The 10,674-nt window shown below is 37.3% G+C and overlaps 1 long non-coding RNA gene across 2 annotated transcripts; it reads left to right on the top strand.

The window, feature by feature from the left end:
* The first annotated feature begins 3,418 nt into the window (after window positions 1-3,418).
* On the top strand, window positions 3,419-9,892 carry LOC114166467 (uncharacterized). Of its 2 annotated transcripts, none has more exons than XR_003599933.2 (3): window positions 3,419-3,787; window positions 5,590-7,913; window positions 9,716-9,892. It is a non-coding gene; the product is annotated as an uncharacterized LOC114166467 (long non-coding RNA). The 2 variants fall into 2 exon arrangements; XR_003599932.2 differs by lacking the exon at window positions 3,419-3,787 and adding an exon at window positions 3,815-5,068.
* Window positions 9,893-10,674: the final 782 nt, after the last annotated feature.

The raw sequence follows: 10,674 nt of genomic DNA, 5'->3' as shown, positions 1-10,674 counted from the left end.
TTTATCTCATCTAAGAGTGACACCTTCTCAGTTTTTAGGAAATTTGCCAAAATTGTTCAAAATGAGAAAGACTTGAAAATCAAAGCAATTCGAAGTGACCATGGGGGTGAGTTTCAAAATGAGTCTTTTGAAAAGTTTTGTGAAAATCATGGTATCTCCCATAATTTCTCAGCCCCTAGAACGCCACAACAGAATGGCGTGGTTGAGAGAAAAAATCGGTCTTTGGAAGAGTTGGCAAGGACAATGCTCAATGACAACTCTCTCCCAAAGTACTTTTGGGCAGATGCTGTAAGTACAGCCTGCCACGTTCTGAATAGGGTGTTAATTAGGCCTATTTTGAAACTTACTCCCTATGAGATCTACAAAGGTAGAAAACCTAACGTATCTTATTTCAAAGCTTTTGGTTGCAAATGTTTCATACTAAATAATGGAAAATCAAACATTGGCAAGTTTGATCCTAAGGCTGATGAAGGCATCTTCTTAGGTTATTCCTCCTCTAGTAAAGCCAATCGTGTCTATAACAAAAGAACGTTAACCATAGAGGAATCCATTCATGTTGCATTTGATGAAAATATTGATAATCACGCAGCTAATTCCTCTGGGTCAAGAAATAGTGCAGATTTAAATGATACAGGTGCAGATTTGACACACCCTGAGCCTGAAGCAGCAGCAGAATCACCACCTGGAGCAGCTGATGTAAGACCCGGGAAAAAATTAGATTAAAGGAAAACACATAGAAAGAAAATTAATGGCTAGATTAATATTGTTGATTTATTTAATTTAATTAGGTTATTAAATTATGAAATAGGAAATAATTATTATTTGAGTGATTTAAGTTGTTGTGGTGTTTATAATAATTATTTAAGTGATTTAAGGAATTATGGTTAGTGGAGTTTAAGGGCGTTAAGTCTTATAATGTGCATAATATCATGTGATGGCATATAGCCTAGTGGTGAGAGATCCGTGTATAGAAGAGCAGGTGCAGGGTTCGAAACCTGGCTGGCATAAAGCTGCGTTTGTGTTTGTTTTAGAATTCATATTTTTTTTCTCTCCTTTAAAGGTGTGGGGCCCATGGAGCGTAAATGAATTGTGTTTCCAGGAGCATGCAGAATATTGGATTTCAAAACACTGCAACAATTTGTTTTATTTTTTATTTTTTTCGCTTTCTATTTTTTTATATCTTTTGGAGTTAAATGATAAGAAAAATAAAATGGGCTAGAAATCTTAACAGAATTATTGGGTGGGATTAGATAAAGCTAAACCCTAAAAGTTTTCTTTAAGAAAAGGATAATGATATTCCAACAAAATTTTTTGACAAGAATTTGACACGACTGACGTGGTAGCGGTTTTTTTAATTTTTAAAAACTGAAAATTGTTGTTCGCACGTGCAGCTAAATGTCCAACAAAAGAGAGAGAAACTTAAGAGAAAAAGGGGGGGAATTCAGGCGCGCTTGTTGTGCAGTTTGAGAGTGAGGAGAGAGAAGGTCGAAAGTGAGGCGGTGGTGTTGTGGGTGCAGCGGGTTTAGGGTTTCCGGCAACCATTTCGCCGGTGAGAAACTGAACTTTAGAGAGAGAAGGGGAAATCGAGGCCGACGAAGTCAGAAAGTGAAGAGACAAAAGGGGGAGACTAAGGCCGGGGTGGTTTCGAAGTGAGAAAGTCAAGACAGACAAGGGGGAAAGTGAATGGTTCCGGCAACCATTTGGGTTGGTGGGGGTGGTGGGTCATTATCAGGCAGTGCGACAGGGAGAGGAGGCATAGTTCTGCAAATCAGTGGTGGGCTATCGGAGAATAGTTTGCCTTGCCTTTAATGATTGAAAAGAAGTTTGGAAATTCAGTATATACGTGAACTTCACTTCAGTCAGCCATGTACAGAGGAAAAAATAAACATCACTCCCCACATACGTTGTCGTTACTCCCCAGTTGGTTGTTTTATGTGATATTTTTTTGGTGTTGTTTGGAAAACATCACAATCCAGTTCATGGTGGTTGCGTGCATGGACAATACTTTGGATTGCGTATAATTATTGAAAAATTTATGGGAATTGAGTTTAGAAACGAACTTCACTTGAATCAGGGATGCGTACACAAAAAAGTACACGTAACTCCCCACATAGCCTATCCTTACTCCCCACTTAGGTGTGACACGTGATATTTCGTTTGTGTTTGCGAAACATGCCATTGCGTGAATGGGAGAAAACTTTGGGTTGGCTTTATTGACTGAAAAACTTATGGGAATTGAGTTTATAAATGAACTTCACTTGAATCAGGGATGAACAGATAAAAATATAGTCGTAACTCCCCACATATGTTGTCCTTATTCCCCACTTACTTGGCATATGCGATATTTCGTTTGTGTTTGCGAAACATCTCATTGCTTCAATGGTTAACACTTGGGATTGCCTTTGATGACTGCAATATTCATGAAAATGACTATACAAACGAACTTCACTTGAATCAGGGATGCGTACACAAAAAAGTACACGTAACTCCCCACAAAGCCTTTCCTTACTCCCCACTTAGGTGTGACACGTGATATTTCGTTTGTGTTTGCGAACCATCCCATTGCGTGAATGGGAGAAAACTTTGGATTGGCTTTATTGACTGAAAATCTTATGGGAATTGAGTTTATAAATGAACTTCACTTGAATCAGGGATGAACAGATAAAAATATAAACGTAACTCCCCACATAGGTTTTCCTTACTCCCCACTTACTTGGCATTTGCGATATTTCGTTTGTGTTTGCGAAACATCCCATTGCGTCCATGGTTAAAACTTGGGATTGCCTTTGATGACTGAAATATTCATGAAAATGACTATACAAACGAACTTCACTTGAATCAGGGGTGAACAGATAAAAATATAGACGTAACTCCCCATATGTTGTCCTTACTCCCCACTTACTTGGCATATGCGATATTTCATTTGTGTTTGCGAAACATCCATTGCGTCAATGGATAAAACTTGGGATTGCCTTTTTTGACTAAAATTTTTATGAAAATGACTATACAAACGAACTTCACTTGAATCAGGGATGAACAGATAAAAATATAGACGTAACTCCCCACATATGTTGTCCTTACTCCCCACTTACTTGGCATATGCGATATTTCGTTTGTGTTTGCGAAACATCCCATTGCGTCAATGGATAAAACTTGGGATTGCCTTTTTTGACTAAAATTTTTATGAAAATGACTATACAAGTGAACTTCACTTGAATCAGGGATGTGTACACAAAAAAGTACACGTAACTCCCCACATAGCCTATCCTTACTCCCCACTTAGTTTAGACATGTCATATTTCGTTTGTGTTTGCGAAAGATCCCATTGCGTGAATGGGAGAAAACTTTGGATTGCCTTTATTCTCTTAACTCCCCCCCCCCCCCCTTTTTCTCTTAACTTTCTCTCTCTAAAGTTCAGTTTCTCACCGGCGAAATGGTTGCCGGAAACCCTAAACCCGCTGCACCCACAACACCACCGCCTCACTTTCGACCTTCTCTCTCCTCACTCTCAAACTGCACAACAAGCGCGGCTGACTTCCCCCCCTTTTTCTCTTAAGTTTCTCTCTCTTTTGTTGGACATTTAGCTGCACGTGCGAACAGCAATTTTCAGTTTTTAAAAATTAAAAAAACCGCTGCCACGTCAGCCGTGTCAAATTCTTGTCAAAAAATTTTGTTGGAATATCATTATCCTTAAGAAAAAGGGGTAGGACGGGAGAAGCAAAAGAGAGAAAGGGTGTAAGTTAGAGTTTCCAGTGGCTGTGGTAGAGAAGAGGAATCATCTAGAGAGGTAGGGGAAGCCAACCTTGCTTTCTACTCTTGTTAATGTTGCTTAATTTTCTTCTCGTTCTTGTGGTATGATGATGGTATCATTCTGTTTTTCTTCTATTATATGCCTTTATCATTGATGCTTGAAAGCCGTGTTTTTCCGTGCTTTGCATGATCTTTTTGTGGCGTTTCTGCGTGTTCCTTGTGGCCGTTTTCGGTTTCTGGATATAGGGATGGTGGTTCTTTGGTTTCAATCTTTGCCTCAGTCTCGAGTAGTCCAGGTTTCTTTTCCTTGTTCATGTTAAGTGGTTATGTGTTAGATAGAGAAGGGGTTGGTCCATTTGTCTCGATTTTCTTTGGTTGGAATGTGTGGGTTTTGTGTATGATTCATGGTGGATGAGTGCAGCATGGTGGAGTGCTTTCATGTTATACGTAACAGCCCTAAGTTAAGGTATAAGAAACTTTAAAGTCTGGGATGGAATGGGGCACTTTGGAGAGAAGCAGAAATTTCGTCAGGGTGTTGGGTTGCAAAGGAGGGCCATACAAAAGTGTATGGGTCGCGACTTTGGATATCACTTAGGTATTTGCAGTGTTGAGTTGAGTGGAGTTGTATTCTCCAAGTGTTTTTCTTTTCCGTTTCATTAATTGATGTTTTTAGGTGGAGGTTTTATGTGTGGGCATAAGCCAAACTAGCTTAAGATGTAGGAAACTTTTAGCTTTGATGGGATGTATATGTTAGGGGTAGCAAGGGTTTTTTTGTTGGTTTTATTAATGGGTCATGGTTTCTCATGTTTTATGAAATGTGTGGTTGGTGTATGGATGGGTTCACATGTTTTGTTCTTTTCTCTCAAGTTTTTGGAGTGCTTTCATGATATACATGCAAAATTTTATGCTCCTTCCTTCCTTTTCTATTTAACATTACGTAAATACATTTTATAGCATTGTGGGTAGTTTAGTTTTTGTCTTTTAGCATGATTGGGAGCAGCTTTACGAAACTGAAATCGTCACATGCACATTCAATTCTTTCTTTTCTCTTTCTTCTCTCATTCCATTTATAGGTGACACGTAAATGCAAGGTATGTAGGGGTCACGGGTTTGTTTTGTCTCTTTCCTTTAAACCATTCATGTGACTTTTTGAGGGAGGGGTATCCTTTAAATGAATTGGTGCAGACCGTGCCATGTTTTCTTCCTTTCTCTTTTGGATTCGTTTTTTTGTCATTAAAGGATACAAAATCCTTAGTTTTTCCTCTTGTTGTCATGCGTGAAAGGAATAGGTGCAGCGGAATTAGAAATGACACGTACGGTAAGTTATATATTGACTAATTTTCTTTGAAGGGTTTGAATGCGTTAGGAGTATTAATTGACGTGTAAATTTTCTTGCGCGTGTGTTTGATTTTTGGTATGTGATTACATACTGGGGTGATATATGAATATGGGTTGGTTGGAAGACTTTATTTTTCAAGCATGATGTGATGGTGAGTGCTTTGTTGGCAATATGAAATTCTCATGTGTTTCATATTGAGAGTATTTTGCTTTGCTTGAAAGCTCTTGGTGGAATTTAATGAAGATTTTAGATGAATGTGATGCTATGTTTGGTTTAGTATGATTGTTTGGATTTGGGGTTTGTGTGTTCAAACCAAAGATGGATTGTGTTCATAAAGTTTCCGTGTTAATCGAATGCGACGTTGAGTATTATTGGACAAGTTTTATTTATGAATTTCTTTTATGAATATCAATGTTTATGGTTAGCTTACCCCTATTTGTTTGTTTGTATGTTTGTTGCCTGTGCGATGATCGTATAACGTGTGTGTTATACGGGAGCAGACGGTAATGCAGATATTTCTGACTCGAAGTAGATATCGGAAAGGATGGAGTGGACTCGGGGATTTATGGCTTATTTTGTTGATTTAAATCAAACAGTGAAGACTATGAAATTTTCTTTTAATTTCTAGTATTTAGTTGGAACTTTGGTTATTTAATATTATTATTATTTCAAATTAACATTTGGATTACCTAGTTACTTTTAAATTAAAAGTTTTTAATTAGTACATTTTCAATGTTTATTTCTATTTTTGCGAAACGCAAAAATTTTCTAACTTTCCGTGACGTCCCAAAATTGGGGTGTTACATTTTGGTATCAGAGCCAGGTTTTCGAAAAAACTTTGGGAATGTGGGGAGTGAGCTCGTCTAGTTGATGTTGTGTGACTCTAGTCAGTGTTGTGAATTATACTTGATTAAGGTATTGTTTGGATGGTTTCCTTTGGTTTGACTTGTTTTATCTATTTGGAGATATTTACAGGGTATGTAAAGTATGCTTTGTGATGTTTGTATAATACATGTTGGTGGTGAAATGTTCAATTTGGTAAATGTTATGTTGATGAAGCATGTTATGCTTGATTGTGTGTGGGATGTGTAGTATGGATTCTCTCATATCTGTAAAACCAGGTTGTACTTTTACCCATAGGACTTTGGTGAGTCGGGTAAAAGGGGGTTTTGTTCTACCGTAAGTCTTTGGCCTAAGCTTAGTTACAGCGCTCTTACCAGGTTTTGGTTAGGTAAGGGTGGTGCTCTTGTCAGGTTTTGGTGAACAGGCAAGGGTTGTTGCGTGTGGGTCTTAGGGAAAGCAGTGCTCTTACCGGGTTTTGGTGAACAGGTAAGGGTTGTGCTCTTGCTGGGTTTTGGTGAACAGGCAAGGGTAGTTGCTTGTAAGTCCTAAGGAAAGCAACACTTTTACCGGGTTTTGGTGAGCAGGTAGGTGTTGTTCTCTTGTCGGGTTTTGGTGAACAGACAAGGGTTGTTACTTGTAAGTCTTAAGGAAAAGCAGGAGAATGGTCTTTCCAAGAGGCGTTGGTGCGCAGGAAAGGTAGAATGGTTGGTTATGAGAGAATGACATACTGTTGGATATTACTTGGTGGTAATATGTTCTGGATTGCATGTTTTGGTTTTGGGAACATGTTTCAAGTAGTAATCTTTGATGAGTGATACATATGTGGATTCAGGCAAGGTGAATTTTATGTGTGGGTAATATAATGTTGCATGATATCACAATATGGTTGTTTTTTTCTCTATAAGATTATTTGCGTTAAAGGTATGTAAAAAATTTCATGTTGACATATAATTATTTGGTGGTTGCTTTGTTTTGATAAAGTTTAATAATGGTATGGATTCTAAATAATTTTGTTATTTATGAATTATAAGTTTATATTGTGAAAATGAATAAGGTATAAAGCTATGTGTGGAAAGAAAAGAAAAGTTGTATGTTAGATTATTTTGTTAAGAATATTTTGTTAAGAATTATGAGGTTTTCTATTTTATATTTGTAGTGAATGTTTAGGTGTACAAATTGTTTTGATATGAGATTTTTTCATCATGTGATTGTGTAAAAAAAAAAAAAAAAATTTAAGTATGCAAGATGTTTTATTTCTGAATAGACAATTTTCGAGGACGAAAATTTTTAAAGTTGGGGAGAATGTAAGACCCGGGAAAAAATTACATTAAAGGAAAACACATAGAAAGAAAATTAATGGCTAGATTAATATTGTTGATTTATTTAATTTAATTAGGTTATTAAATTATGAAATAGGAAATAATTATTATTTGAGTGATTTAAGTTGTTGTGGTGTTTATAATAATTATTTAAGTGATTTAAGGAATTATGGTTAGTGGAGTTTAAGGGCGTTAAGTCTTATAATGTGCATAATATCATGTGATGGCATATAGCCTAGTGGTGAGAGATCCGTGTATAGAAGAGCAGGTGCAGGGTTCAAAACCTGGCTGGCATAAAGTTGCGTTTGTGTTTGTTTTAGAATTCATATTTTTTTTCTCTCCTTTAAAGGTGTGGGGCCCATGGAGCGTAAATGAATTGTGTTTCCAGGAGCATGCAGAATATTGGATTTCAAAACACTGCAACAGTTTGTTTTATTTTTTATTTTTTTCGCTTTCTGTTTTTTTATATCTTTTGGAGTTAAATGATAACAAAAATAAAATGGGCTAGAAATCTTAACAAAATTATTGGGTGGGATTAGATAAAGCTAAACCCTAAAAGTTTTCTTTAAGAAAAAGGGGTAGGACGGGAGAAGGAAAAGAGAGAAAGGGTGTAAGTTATAGTTTCCAGTGGCTGTGGTAGAGAAGAGGAATCATCTAGAGAGGTAGGGGAAGCCAACCTTGCTTTCTACTCTTGTTAATGTTGCTTAATTTTCTTCTCGTTCTTGTGGTATGATGATGGTATCGTTCTGTTTTTCTTCTATTATATGCCTTTATCATTGATGCTTGAAAGCCGTGTTTTTCCGTGCTTTGCATGATCTTTTTGTGGCGTTTCTGCGTGTTCCTTGTGGTCGTTTTCGGTTTCTGGATATAGGGATGGTGGTTCTTTGGTTTCAATCTTTGCCTCAGTCTCGAGTAGTCCAGGTTTCTTTTCCTTGTTCATGTTAAGTGGTTATGTGTTAGATAGAGAAGGGGTTGGTCCATTTGTCTCGATTTTCTTTGGTTGGAATGTGTGGGTTTTGTGTATGATTCATGGTGGATGAGTGCAGCATGGTGGAGTGCTTTCATGTTATACGTAACAGCCCTAAGTTAAGGTATAAGAAACTTTAAAGTCTGGGATGGAATGGGGCACTTTGGAGAGAAGCAGAAATTTCGTCAGGGTGTTGGGTTGCAAAGGAGGGCCATACAAAAGTGTATGGGTCGCGACTTTGGATATCACTTAGGTATTTGCAGTGTTGAGTTGAGTGGAGTTGTATTCTCCAAGTGTTTTTCTTTTCCGTTTCATTAATTGATGTTTTTAGGTGGAGGTTTTATGTGTGGGCATAAGCCAAACTAGCTTAAGATGTAGGAAACTTTTAGCTTTGATGGGATGTATATGTTAGGGGTAGCAAGGGTTTTTTTGTTGGTTTTATTAATGGGTCATGGTTTCTCATGTTTTATGAAATGTGTGGTTGGTGTATGGATGGGTTCACATGTTTTGTTCTTTTCTCTCAAGTTTTTGGAGTGCTTTCATGATATACATGCAAAATTTTATGCTCCTTCCTTCCTTTTCTATTTAACATTACGTAAATACATTTTATAGCATTGTGGGTAGTTTAGTTTTTGTCTTTTAGCATGATTGGGAGCAGCTTTACGAAACTGAAATCGTCACATGCACATTCAATTCTTTCTTTTCTCTTTCTTCTCTCATTCCATTTATAGGTGACACGTAAATGCAAGGTATGTAGGGGTCACGGGTTTGTTTTGTCTCTTTCCTTTAAACCATTCATGTGACTTTTTGAGGGAGGGGTATCCTTTAAATGAATTGGTGCAGACCGAGCCATGTTTTCTTCCTTTCTCTTTTGGATTCGTTTTTTTGTCATTAAAGGATACAAAATCCTTAGTTTTTCCTCTTGTTGTCATGCGTGAAAGGAATAGGTGCAGCGGAATTAGAAATGACACGTACGGTAAGTTATATATTGACTAATTTTCTTTGAAGGGTTTGAATGCGTTAGGAGTATTAATTGACGTGTAAATTTTCTTGCGCGTGTGTTTGATTTTTGGTATGTGATTACATACTGGGGTGATATATGAATATGGGTTGGTTGGAAGACTTTATTTTTCAAGCATGATGTGATGGTGAGTGCTTTGTTGGCAATATGAAATTCTCATGTGTTTCATATTGAGAGTATTTTGCTTTGCTTGAAAGCTCTTGGTGGAATTTAATGAAGATTTTAGATGAATGTGATGCTATGTTTGGTTTAGTATGATTGTTTGGATTTGGGGTTTGTGTGTTCAAACCAAAGATGGATTGTGTTCATAAAGTTTCCGTGTTAATCGAATGCGACGTTGAGTATTATTGGACAAGTTTTATTTATGAATTTCTTTTATGAATATCAATGTTTATGGTTAGCTTACCCCTATTTGTTTGTTTGTATGTTTGTTGCCTGTGCGATGATCGTATAACGTGTGTGTTATACGGGAGCAGACGGTAATGCAGATATTTCTGACTCGAAGTAGATATCGGAAAGGATGGAGTGGACTCGGGGATTTATGGCTTATTTTGTTGATTTAAATCAAACAGTGAAGACTATGAAATTTTCTTTTAATTTCTAGTATTTAGTTGGAACTTTGGTTATTTAATATTATTATTATTTCAAATTAACATTTGGATTACCTAGTTACTTTTAAATTAAAAGTTTTTAATTAGTACATTTTCAATGTTTATTTCTATTTTCGCGAAACGCAAAAATTTTCTAACGTTCCGTGACGTCCCAAAATTGGGGTGTTACAGCTGAGGCTTCCACCTCTGCAGCAGACTTACCCGCTAACTGGACAGTGCCCAAAGATATGTCTCTTGACAACATCATAGGGGATATTTCTAAAGGCGTTTCCACACGCAGGCAGCTAGGCCAGTTCTGTCTAAACGTAGCATTTGTCTCCCAACTTGAGCCAAAATCAGTGAATGATGCTCTCAAGGATGAACACTGGTTTTTAGCAATGCAGGACGAACTGGATCAATTCAAGAGAAATGATGTTTGGGATCTTGTTCCAAGAACTCAATCACAACAAATCATAGGCACTAAGTGGGTTTTTCGCAACAAGCTGGATGACTCTGGTGTGATTATTAAGAATAAGGCTAGATTGGTAGCCAAGGGATACTGTCAATAAGAAGGGATTGATTATGATGAGACCTATGCTCCTGTAGCACGCCTTGAGGCCATCCGAATTCTTCTTGCCATCTCATCCTTACTCAAATTCAAGCTCTTTCAAATGGATGTGAAGAGCGTCTTCCTAAACGGCTTCATTAAGGAAGAAGTCTATGTGGCACAACCCCCTGGATTCACAGACTATGAGTTTCCAGATCATGTGTATAAGTTAAAAAAAGCTCTCTATGGACTTAAGCAAGCCCCTCGCTCATGGTATGAGAGGCTAAGTGAATTTCTG

Source organism: Vigna unguiculata, chromosome 10, assembly GCF_037176805.1.
Source record: "Vigna unguiculata cultivar grain cowpea cultivar isolate G323 ecotype 2 chromosome 10, ASM3717680v1, whole genome shotgun sequence".
NCBI lineage: Eukaryota > Viridiplantae > Streptophyta > Magnoliopsida > Fabales > Fabaceae > Vigna > Vigna unguiculata.
Note: the sequence above shows the minus strand (reverse complement) of the source record. Positions and strands in the feature narration are given on the sequence as shown.